Here is a 13,202-nt window from a genome sequence, read left to right as displayed (position 1 = left end):
TTCTTTTTGGTCATTTTGTGTCATTTTTAATAATTTTGTGTCTTTTTTTTGTAATTTTGTGTCTTTAAGTAATTTAGTTTTTTTTCTGTAATTTTGTGTCTTTTTCTCTGGTCATTTTGTGTCTTTTTTTGTAATTTTGTGTCTTTTTAAAATAATTATGTGTCTTTTAGTAATTTTATGTCTTCTTTTTGGTCATTTTGTGTCTTTTTTTAATAATTTTGTGTCTTTTTGTAATTTTGTGTCTTTAAGTAATTTAGTTTTTTTCTGGTCATTTTGTGTCTTTTTTTTTGTCATTTTGTGTCTTTTTTTAGTAATTTTGTGTCTTTTTTTGGTAATTTCGATACTGCCACCAGTGGCCCCCAGGTAATCTGAGTTTGAGACCCCTGCATCAAACCCAGAACCAAGCACCAACACAAACCACAGCTATTTTGTTTGTTCTGTTCCCCTTGGTGTCAGATACAGAAGCACATGGCACCCTTTAGCATCCATATGAGACACACCAAGCTTTTTCAACTCACACCTGAACCCTAGAGCGCCATATCTGACGCTTTGGGAGTGAGGATGTGTTGTGGGGTTTGTAACACATCAGTCTTTGGTGTATTGGCCCGCTCCATTGCTGTAAATCATGGGTCTCAAACTCGCAGCCCTCGGGCTAATTGTGGCCCTTGTGACGATATTTTGTGGCCCCCACCTTGATATGAAAGTTTAATGTGAGTTTTATATGAATGGCACTTTACCATGTTGTGTGTGGAAGGTCCCTTTATTTACTTTTTTGGGTAATTTTGTGTCTTTTTTTTTTTAAATAATTTTTTGTCTTTTTTAAATAATTTTGCGTCTTTTTTAAATAATTATGTTTCTTTCTTTAATAATGTTGTGTCTTTTTAAATCATTTTGTGTCTTTAAAATGATTTTATGTCTTTTTTTAGTAATTTTGTGTCTTTTTGGTCATTTTGTGTCTTTTTGTGTCATTTTGTGTCTTTTTTTAATAATTGTGTGTCTTTTAAATAATTTTGTGTCTTTTTTTTGTAATTTTGTGTCTTTTGTGGTCTTTTGTGTCTTTTAGTAATTTAGTTTTTTTTCTGTCATTTTGTGTCTTTTTTTCTGGTCATTTTGTGTCTTTTTTTGTAATTTTGTGTCTGTTTTTGGTCATTTTGGAACTGCCACCAGCGGCCCCCCGGTAATCTGAGTTAGAGACCCCTGCATCAAACCCAGAACCAAGCACCAACACAAACCACAGCACATGGCACCCTTTAGCATCCATATGAGACACACCAAGCTTTTTTCAACTAACACCTGAACCCTAGAGCGCCATATCTGCCGCGTTGGGAGTGAGGATGTGTTGTGGGGTTTGTAACACATCAGTCTTCGGTGTATTGCTGTGACTTCCCCCGTCTTGCGGCCTGGTTAAACAAGAGTTAAGCAGAATCATCCGATATGATCCTGCTGGAGAAAACGTTCCCGGCGGACATTCCTTTAACACCTTCCTCTGCTTGTGTAGTTGTGTCAGGTTTAGAACCTTACTTGGCCTTGGCGGTCTTCCCTCAGGGCAGCTGCCAAACCGGCACTTTGATGATACTTGGCCGGGCTCGAACGCCACGGCTGTCCAAGAGTGCTTTGGTGTGCTGTACATAGCAGCCTCACTCCCTTTGCTAAAGCTGGGTACAACAATCACTGGCTCTAAAGAGGAAAGTTTTGGCAGAATGGAGGCCTTATGTAGCACTGGCTGTATAGCGGGACATGGATTCATTTAATTACTTGGGGATTGATTAATCTTGCCTGGCACAGCGGCCCAAAAGTGCAAAGTTACTTTTTTTTCCCTCTCTACTCAAACTAAACACTCAAAGTTAAAGTGAAAGTGTTGGCAAGGATATTTCTGGGCCCGACTGATGTATCAGTGTGTTGTATCGTCTGGATCAGTATAACAGTGTAACAGTTAAGTGCTTTTAAACTGGGTTCATGTGGTTCACTTCCTGGGAATATGGAGCACACAATATATATATTTATTTGACTTCCCAGGAGTTACCACAGTGAAACAGTCGAGGTCGAGTCCTATTTATTGTCGACTGATCATCGAATCAGGTTTTAAATTTACCTCTAAAGTTCTGGCTGTAAACTCCATGAGGCCAGTTTCAGTTTGATGATGATATACCAAGTAAAACTGGAGACAAGCTCAAATATATTTACTATAAAATGATAGAACTGGATGGAACCCTCTTATATGTTAGATTTGACACCTTTGTTCACATTTGCAACATTTACAATTATTTATTGAGCATGATAGTGTTTTGAACGTAAAAAAAAGATTCAAAATCATATTTTGTGTTGGGCTAAAGGACGAAAAAAGACATAAAATGACCAAATAAGACACGAAATGACTTAAAAAATACACAAAATGACAAAATTTCTCATGCTAAACACACAAGACACAAATAAAATAGAGTCCCACTAAAATAAAAACCAGAGTTGATGACAGGATCACACACAATCACAAGATCACATTTATGTTGGTTTTTGAAATGGAATGAAAAATATTCTGACTTCAGCTAGCGGTAACCTCAGCTAGCGGTAACCTCACCTAACGGTAACCTCAGCTAGCGTTAACCTCAGCTAGCGTTAACCTCACCTAGCGGTAACCTCACCTAGCGGTAACCTCACCTATCGGTAACCTCATCTAGTGGTAACCTCACCTAACGGTAACCTCAGCTAGCGGTAACCTCACCTATCGGTAACCTCATCTAGTGGTAACCTCACCTAACGGTAACCTCACCTAGTGGTAACCTCAGCTAGCGGTAACCTCACCTAGTGGTAACCTCACCTAGCACAGAGCTAATGGAAAAATGGCGAAGCGTCAGGGAGACGAAAATGCTGAATATCTCAAAAAGAAAAAGAGAGGGTACCATGAAAGTCACATTGAGTTCGGTTTCATAGAAGCAATGTTCAACGGGGGGGTCGCCAAAGTTTACAATGGTAAAAATGTGGGTCCCTCAAGAAAAAGGTTGGGAACCAGTGCTTTAGTCCATGTCTGAACTAGCTGCAGCTAATTACCATGACCTACCCGTTCTGTAAACTGGCGAAAAACACCCACAAAGTTATGGATATATATTTTTTTATGGATATATTACCATCTTTATCAACCCATGTGTAGTTATCCACACAGTAAACTGCCCAAGGTGACGTTCTCAGGCTGGATATTTAATTATTTGCCTCATTACAAAAGTCCTGCTGTCCCCTCAGCGTATTCTAGTTTTGGTGCTGAATGAACTGCATTGAGCGCTCTGTCTCGTATTTCAAAGAACATGTTTGAAAGTCGATGATAAGCGAGATAGATAAAGTTTTAATAAGCATAACGATATACAGTGTGTGGTGCATGCAGCCTGGTGTGTTGTGCTAATGATATTCAGCGCTCATTATCTGCAGTGATGGCTGAGCTCTCAAGGAGAGATGAGTGTGTGTTGTACTGAAGCCAAGTGTTTCTCACAGAAAGGGCCATTTTTGAAGTCTTGATTCCTCCTCTCACGGGAGACTAGAGAAGAGTGTTGTGTGTGTGTGGCTGTTTCACACACACAGACACACACATGCGCACACACACGCGCACAATAACACCTCTCCTCTCTCTAATTGTAATGTCCAGGGTTGTATTTCTGTGGGGGGTCTGTGCTTTTATGTGACTATAACTCAAATCGTTGAGCACTGGTGGTGGACGGCTGTTTTTACACCAGTTCTGATTCAGAATTACTGGCAGAATTACTGCCTCATCCACTGGTATCCACTGCCCACTGGTGCTGGTAACCATAAGAACCCAGACCCAGTTATCCTTAAAGGAACACTCCACCGTTTTTTCATATTAAAACATGTTATTCGGTCAAGTAAGACGAGTTGATACAGACCTCTTGCGTCTCAATGCGTGCACTCAATCGCCCTGGCGCGCGGAGCTACTTGGCTAGCACTTAGCTTAGCCCAGTTCATTCATTAGGATCCACACAGATGGACAGTTAGAAGCGACCAAACTCCTCCACGTTTTCCCTATTTAAATACAGCTACACGAGTAGTTAAACGACCAAGTATGGCGACACAAAATAAAACGTGGCGCTTTTCGAAGCGGATAAAAAGGAGAACTATAATGTATGGCGGAATAGCACTTGGGAGCACTTCGACTCGGCGCAGTAATATCATCACTTCCGCTCCCTCTCACTTCCGTCAGGGGTGATGATATTACTGCGCATGTTTTAATATGAAAAAACGGTGGAGTGTTCCTTTAAAGGACGTGTTCTATAAGTGGACCACATAGAACACATTTCTGATGTTTTTAAAAAGAAATTCTACCCCTAAATGTCAAAGATCTGTGATGTGACATAAACGTTACAATGGGCGTTTATGGTATTTATGTTTGTGATATTTCTTTATTTTAAAATAGAAAAAAACTAGACACATTTTCTGCTCACAGAGACACAAATTTACCTTTTTCTTTTGCATCTTCACAACATTTATCAAAATTGCGACTTTAATTTATGCAAGAAATATAGTCAGAACAAGTCAAATGCAATACAAGACACCCTATTAACAGATTAGAATTGTTAAATGGGTTTAAACTTAGCCTCGTGACAAATAATATGCTTTTTAAAATTAGCTACTTTTTCACATTTCTGTTTCCAGTCACAGCCACATTTTGGAGAAGTCACTTCCTGTCCCAGTCACATGACCACCACACCAGGGTGTTGAGTATATGTCGCTTAGGGATTTAATGAGTTAATGTGAAGCATAAAGCTGAATATGGGAGATTCTAGAAGATTTAAAGTGTTTGTTACACAGGTGTCACCATAGGTTCCTATGGGTTAACCATAGATGTAGTGTTGGTTTCCGTTTATCTAAATGATCAGTGAAAATACAAGATAAACAAACTTTTGAAAAGAAAGAAAGAAAAGAAAAACAAATCATGCTGGGACTAAGATGTAGAGGCAGTTTTTTTTTAACATTGATACAGTTTTTGTGGTATAATAAGAATCTGATGACGCCGAAGACCTTTAAGACACTACTGTGTCTTGCTGACACCTGCCTCCACAGTTTGTATCAGCACATCAACACTACACTGAAACAAAACAAGGCAAGCCTTGGTGAGCTGGAACACTACAGCCTGTCCTCCCTTTAAAAACGTTAGAATGGGTTGTGTGTACAGTAGGGCTGCACGATTTTGGCCAAAACGATAATTAATCACGATTATTCATCATGTTAGGGAAAACATCTGTATTTTTATTGCACTACTTTTAAACAAACAATAGGAACTTTAGTTTTTAGTGTGTGCACATACACACTTTACTGCTACAGAGCTAACTGTTAGCCTATTAGCAATTTGCAGACTGGGCGCTAAGGGGTTAACATCCCCTCCGGCTCTGCAGCTGGGAGAGACTGCTGCAGGAGGAATGTGCCGATTCGGCTCATTCTTACCGTTCTGCGCCCGGTGGAAATCCCCAGTTCTTAACGAGCCGCCGAGAGTAAGAACGAGTCTCCAAAAGTCTCCAATAACACCAGAAAAAGTCGCTGGATTTGTCGGCAGTCGCTAAGGGGGTCTGAAAAGTCGCTAAATATAGCAAAAAAGTTGCTTAGTGTAAAAGGTATTTATCTTACCTCGCAGGGTGAATTTTTTTTTCTATTCATTAACACTTGATAGACTGGAGGATTTTTTTGTTTCCAGTTCAGCAGAATTATTCTTCTCGCTAACAGTGTCACAAAACAAATCACATTATTCTGTTTTTTTTTTATAAAGAGAGCTCCATGGCAGCTGACCCAAGAACCGGGTCTGGTTTAATATGTTTCTGGAAAATCTCAGATAAACTTCTCTGTATTACTTTTAAGAATTTGTCCATTGACGCTGGCTCAACATGCTCATTCATCACCTGTTTGTCCAGTTATCCGGCCATCATGTTAACATAACAGCTGTGTGTCATAGCTTCCCCCGGGGGAGGTGTTTATGAGCTCCGTGACAAGTCTGTGTCATGCTTGCGTAGATTTATTCCAAGCGTCACAGAGTCTTCCCCTCACACAGTATTGTTGGGGCGAAGGGACCAAAAAGTTAGTCCTGCACCTTGAGAGGAATGAGCTGTCAAATGAAGGCAAAAATACCTAAAAAATAATCTTACTATGCTCCTGATACTTGTGTAAATGTATATGTATTGATCGGAGCCTACAAGGAATGATGGCTTTGTGCTGCTTTGTGTCGGGGTGCAGCGCACTAGAAAAGCCTGAGCGATGTGTCATCTGCTGTTAACGCCACAGCGCCTCATGATTACTATTGATCGCCAGTCTCGCTAGCTGCGTCCGTCTCCACGTCCATCTCTCATTGACTGGTCTTAAGGGGGCCATCTCTCTCCTGGTTGTTGCTGTACGCTCGCTCATGAAAGCAGGCTCACACACCAACACTCTCTCACTGTACCGTGTTTGACTGCACATACAAACGCACATTGTAACGTAGACGGCCTTGGCTGTGTCATGTATGCATACATACAGTGGTGGAAGCAGTATTCAGATCCTTTACTTAAGTAAAAGTACTAATACCACACTGTGAAATTACTCCTCCATGAGTAAAAGTCTTACTGAAGTAAAAGTACAAAAGTATCAGCATCAAAATGTACTTAAAGTATAAAAGAAACAAAGAAAAACCAACATAAATGTGATCTTGTGATTGTGTGTCATACTGTCATCAACTCTGGTTTTTATTCTAGTGGGACTCTGTTTTATTTGTGTCTTGTGTGTTTATAACAATTTTGGTCATTTTGTGTCTTTTGTGGTGTCTTTTTTTTGTCATTTTGTGTCTTTTTGTTGTGTCTTTTTTTAGTTATTTTGTGTCTTTTGTTGTGTCTTTTTTTAGTTATTTTGTGTCTTTTTTTGTTGTTGTCATTTTGTGTCTTTTTTTAGTCATTTTGTGTCATCTGTGGGGTTTTTTTTGGTCATTTGTCTTCTCATTTTGTGTCTTTTGTTGTGTCTTTTTTTAGTCACTTTGTGTCTTTTTTTAGTCATTTTGTGTCTCTTTTTTTAGTCATTTTGTCTTTTTTTTTTGTCATTTTGTGTCTTTTTTTAGTCATTTTGTGTCTTTAAGTCATTTTGTGTTTTTTTTAGGTCATTTTGTGTCTTTTTTTAGTCCTTTAGTCCAACATAAAATGTGATTTTGAATCTTTTTTAACTTTCAAAACACTATAATGCTCAATAAAGAATGTGTTGCAAATGTGAACAAAGGTGTCAAATCTAACATATAAGAGGGTTCCATCCAGTTCTATCATTTGATACTAAATCTATTTGAGCTTGTCTCCAGTTTTACTTGGTATATCATCATCAAACTGAAACTGGCCTCATGGAGTTTACAGCCAGAACTTTAGAGGTAAATTTACAGTAGGGCTCCACGCTGCTTTGTTTTCTAGTCTGGATGGAGGCAACAAGTCTGGATTATTTGGAGCTTTTAGAGACTCCACAGGGTTAAGTAATGTTCAGACTGTTTGGTATCTTTGCAAAAGTCTTTTTACAATCAACACAATCATCTCAGTTTTAGTATTTTGGGCCCTTAACATTCAAAAACTGGCTAAGTTTAAATCTAAAACTCTAGCAGGAAAACACACAACTTCCCTTTCTTCATTACTTTTACTCTCTTACACTCATTCACCTCCTCTCAGTGAGACAGACCTTTCTTACATCTCCAGGTGCTATTAATGTTTGCTAACTAGAGACATTTAGTGGTGAAACAGGGAAGTGCAGCGTCATGACTACAACTATCTACTGGGATCAGACAAAGTGTGTGTGTGCTTGTGTCAAAAGAAATTAAAAAATAAAAAATTAGGGGGGAATCCAACACAATGAAATATCAACACATTCTTATTATGGGAGAAGTGTGTAAATACTTGTCTTACCCTCTCTCCCTCTCTTTTTTATTCATTTTTATTTTATTTTATTTTACTAACTTTATCTACATAAACCAATTTTATTATTGTCTAAATTGTGTGTTTGCATGGAGAAAAGAGCTTTATTTTCAGAGCTTATTCGGGCAATAATAATAATGTGTGTGTGTGTGTGTGTGTGTGTGTGTGTGGTTCAGATACATGTATTTTAAGTGTGTGTATCCCATCATGCATTGTGCTTGCTTGTAGGACAAGTGTTCCACGTCTTATTGTACAAATACAATGCACTTGGGTGTCTGCAAACGCACTTATTTGTGTATGAGCTTTGTGTGCGTGTGCATGTGTGTACTGTACATGTGCGTGTGAGCTCACTGGTGTGTGTGTGGGTGTGTGTATTTTACTGCGGGTGCCGGGCTGTGCTGATATAGTACCTCATTAGCCGATGTGGACACTAATCTCCTTTGTGGCAGTCTTTCATCCTTAGCGCAGGATTTATAGACGCCCTCGGTTACGGCGCCCGCCTCGCATGCTGCCGGTGCCATACGTCAAGCTGTCATTGGCTGAGGCTACTTCCTGGTCCCGCCCCTCCTCCCATACCCCCCTCCTCTCCTTCAGGGGACATGTAGTCTCACCTGTTTGGCAGCAGGCGTTCATGGTGTTTTGGCCCATTCTGTGGCGATGGCAGGTAGTGTTACATGTTCAGTGTACTCATCAGTGGAGGAAGAAGTATTCAGATCCTTTACTGCAGTAAAAGTACTAATACCACACTGTGAAATTACTCCACTACAAGTAAAAGTCCTGCATTCAAAACTTACTGAAGTAAAAGTACAAAAGTATCAGCATCAAAATGTACTTAAAGTCTCAAAAGTAAAAAGTACTTGTTATGTGGAATGGACCCACTCATGGAATAAGTCAACATTTTTAGAAAATATCTTTCTTTCTTTCTGGGAGGTGAATGAGAAAAGTAGAGCCCAACAGGAAAAAATTATTAGACCACTTTTTGTCTTCAGTTTCTTGTTCATTTTAATGCCTGATACAACTAAAGGTACGTCCTTTGGACAAATATAATGATAACAACAAAACTAGCTCATACGAGTTTAATTTAAGAGCTGATATCTAGACATTTTTCATGGTTTTCTTGATAATAACCAAAATAAAATATCAAGAAAACCATTGAAAATGGCTAGGTATCAGTTCTTAAATTAAACTTAAAATCAAAGCTACACTACATTAAGTGCACATTTAAATAAAAAAATATCTTAAATAAAAACAGCCTATGAAATAAAATAGGCCAGTCTTTACGAACATTACGAGAATTACAAAAACAACTAAATATTACAAACCCTAGTAACGGCAGCGTTTATATATAAATAAATAAATAAAGATGAACTACTTCGATATATGGTATGTATGGTCTAATTCCACATCACATTGTAAAACATATCGATATATCTTTTATATCGATATATCGGCCAGCCCTACGTCATACCGGTGCACAGTACACATAGAAAAGGTCTATTTTAAATTTTTGCTGGATCAGGCTGTAGTTATCAATTATCTCTGCTACCTGGAGTAACATACAGTACAAAAACTGTGATCGTGAAGTGGTGATAAAACACCACAAAATATATTTGATTGTATGTTGAAGGAATCGTGAATTCTTGTCATAGAAGAGGTTGGCATATCATTCACAGTGTACAACATTAAATAGACAGCATTTGTATATTCCAAAAAGGTATTTATTCTAAATAAACAAGTAAAACCCAACAAAAACAAACATCTATGGAGTATAGAGTTCTACCAAGTCTAATCTAGGTGTTCACATTGTCCTGTACACCAGCTATTCTCAACCTTGGGGTCGGGACCCCAATTGGGGTCGCGAGATGATTTCTGGGGGTCGCCAAATCATTTTGGAAGTCAGCTCTGTTAAAGTGTTCATTTGTTAATGTGTTTTAGTCTTAATGCCTTAATGTCTTAATTTAGTCTTAATTTTTGGTCATTTTGTGGTTTTGTGTCTTTTTTGGTCATTTTGTGTCTTTTTTGGTCATTTAGTTTCCTTCTTTTGGTCATTTTGTGTCTTTTTTTTAGTCATTTTGTGTCTTTTTTGATCATTTTGTGTCTTTTATGGTCATTTTGTGGTCAATTTGTGTCTTTTTTGGTCATTTTGTTTCCTTTTTTTGGTCATTTTGTGTCTTTTTTTAGTCATTTTGTGTCTTTTTTGGTCATTTTGTGTCTTTTTTGATCATTTTGTGGTCAATTTGTGTCCTATTTGGTCATTTTGTTTCTTTTTAGGGTGATCTGAACTGTGCTTGTGAGATTGTGTTCAGTGAGCGAGGGTCGCGGACAACATGCATGTTAAATTGGGGGTCGCGACTCAAAAAGGTTGTACACTACAGCAGTAGATACTAATTTACCTCAGAATATGGACAGAAAACTTTAACAACATGCAGAAGAAACAGAGTAAGTGGACTGTGGGATTTAGTGGTTTCCCACAGACGGATGTGACTAACAGACACCCCTCCTCTCTCCCCCGAGGCTGTGGTCCTGGTTGTTAATTAGCCGAACACAAAATCTGGTAATGAGCTTGATAACATCTCTATTTTGGTCTTTGCTATGATTTGTCAGTTAGGAAGTGCATTTCTCTCTATTTCATCCTCCTTCTGCTCTATTGTTTTAACCCTAACCCAGGGAGAAAACGAGAGTGGATCATTTAATGGTAATTATTTGTAGAATAAAGTTATACTGAACTGTTAGATATGTTGGGTTTAATGGCCTTTATAGACTTTTGATGACAACTTTTCTGACAGTTGTCAGTGGAGTGGATCCAGCTTGTTCACACATGGCTCTAACATTAACAGAAAGAAGGGAAAAGTGACGATAAAGATGTTTTTGACAGCTAAAAAGTCGGAGAGATGACATTAGAAGAGAGTTCCAATAATTACAATGGGCAATGCTAGGCAAGTTAAACTTAATGAGAGCTTGTAAGCCAACAAATGTATCGACGTCTAACAGAAATTTGTATGAAGTTATATGGAAATTCAGTTTTAATTTCTAACTGAAAGTACTGCAGATAGATACTCATTTATCTCATTTATTATTTTCTAGAGGTGTGAATCAGCGCATTGGCCCCACGATCCGATTTTATCCCGATACTTGAGTCACGATACGATATTATTACGATTTTAAGCATTTTGCGATATGATGAGTAGTTCGATTTAACTGTTTAACTGCACTTTGTGTCCACAAGATTAAATTCAATCAAGAATTTTTTGTTGTCCAAAAACAAAATCAATCACTTCAGTCTTTTTATTTCTCCACAATGAGAGTCAAACCCACAGACTGACCAACAAAGTATTCAGTCAAACTGAACTCAACTGATATCAAACATGTTGGACGACAACAACTTTCACAAACAACAAGCTTCACTGCTCTCAATTTTTTTTAATGAAACATTAAAAAAAGCCGAACTTTGCAGCGTTATTTCCACATCTTCCCAACACAATATCCTGACACACATGGTGCCTATAGATCTTAGATCTTCTTGTTTCATATGATATCAGTATCTCCAGTATATTCCTATAATATATATATATATATATATATATATATATATATATATATATATATATATATATAGTATATTCCTATGGCCTCCGGAAAAAAACAAAAACGGCGACATATATTGATATTTGGGGGCCATGAATCTATATAATATCACCACACAAAATATCACGATATTATGCAGGATTGATTTTTTTCCTCCCACCTCTTTTGATTTGTATCGACCCCATTATGCTTCAAAGTATGGATACATGGGATTTCTGTCTGTTACAATGGTCACCATGTCAGATTAGATGATTATAGAGTCATTAACCCATTTAAGGCGGGAAAGCATTACCGCATTTCTACCATTAAAACCGGGGGCGCTGTTGCGTTATTCTACCATGAAAGCTGGGAAAGCAGATACGTCGTTTTGTAGTATTTGTAGTTTTTTACACCTATTTCTGGTCTCTTGGCCAATGAAATGCATCAGAATACACGTGGGAGTGTCGCAATGCATGATGGGACTTTTCCAGAACTCAAATCATGGCGGAGGAGCTCAGATATAACAGCTATAAGCTCTCAGATACTTTTTGAATTTCATTTCTATCTGCTACAGAGACTGAAAAATCTATTATTTAGTAGGAAACGTTTCTGTTGAATTTCCAGAAAAACTTTTAGGCCTAAATGGGTTCATTCTTGTTGTGACTCATTCAAGAAACCAGACAGAGTGCTTGTTGGTCAACGTTGGTCTTGTGGTCAGAACATCAATAAATGTACAATGTTATTATTAGTATTATTGGAAGTTTATACCATCAATACATTTTTAATGAAACATCAATAAAAAAGGCCATTTTTGAAGCATTACTTGAACAACTTCCTGACATGATATCCTGACGCACATGGTGGCTATAGATTCCTGAGATCTTCTAGTTTCATATGATTCCAAAAAAATGTTAAATATAATATATAATATAATAAAAATATAAAAAAATAATAATAATTTGCGGCCATGAATCGATATAATTTTGCCATGCAAAATATCACAATACTATACTGTATCGTTTTTTTCCCCCACCTCTAATATTTTGACTGAAGAGCAATAGACAAATTGTTCCAAATGCATTAGGGTGGCATATATTAATATGAACTAGTTATTGTATCTTAACCCATTGAGGCCTGAAAAACCGCTGGGCGATTTTAAAATAAGCCTCTAATTTTCTGGAAATTCTGGAAAAAAAAGTATGAACTCTTCTACTAAATAATAGATTTTTCAGCCTCTGTAGCAGATAGAAATGAAATTCAATAAGTATTTGAGAGCTTATACAAATACTACAAAACGACGTAAACGCTTTCCAGGCTTCAATGGGTTAAGAGAAAAACGGATATGAAAGTGTGAATATAGGCACCAGTGGAGGTTGCATTGGGAATTAAATCCTTATCGTTACTCTCTCCAGGAAACAAACACCTATCTACACAAACTCCAAGATTTCACCACTGGATTTGTCATTGTTTCACCATACAACACACACACACACACACACACACGCACACACACACACACAAGCACCCAAATGCACATGCGGACACGCACTCCAGCTCCTCGACAGACAGGAATAGACACATACACAGATGGACACACACACACACGCAGATGCAGCAGGACGCAAAACAAACACACACAGGGGTTTGGTGTCCTAGTTTCCATCTGTGGAGAAGCTATTCTCTCTCTGGCTCTCTCCTTCACTCACAAACTCATCTCAGGGGGGGTCTTACTGTGGT

At 38.0% G+C, this 13,202-nt stretch overlaps 1 protein-coding gene across 1 annotated transcript in view; it reads left to right on the top strand.

The window, feature by feature from the left end:
- The window catches only part of LOC131993744 (regulating synaptic membrane exocytosis protein 1-like), a 142,287-nt gene that overhangs the window by 44,408 nt on the left and 84,677 nt on the right, over positions 1-13,202 (top strand). The gene's annotated exons all lie outside the window — the stretch shown is intronic.

The sequence above is a fragment of the Centropristis striata genome, chromosome 20 (assembly GCF_030273125.1).
Source record: "Centropristis striata isolate RG_2023a ecotype Rhode Island chromosome 20, C.striata_1.0, whole genome shotgun sequence".
NCBI classification, from domain to species: domain Eukaryota; kingdom Metazoa; phylum Chordata; class Actinopteri; order Perciformes; family Serranidae; genus Centropristis; species Centropristis striata.
The sequence above is the reverse complement of the archived record's forward strand: the minus strand, read 5'-3'. Positions and strand labels throughout refer to the sequence as shown.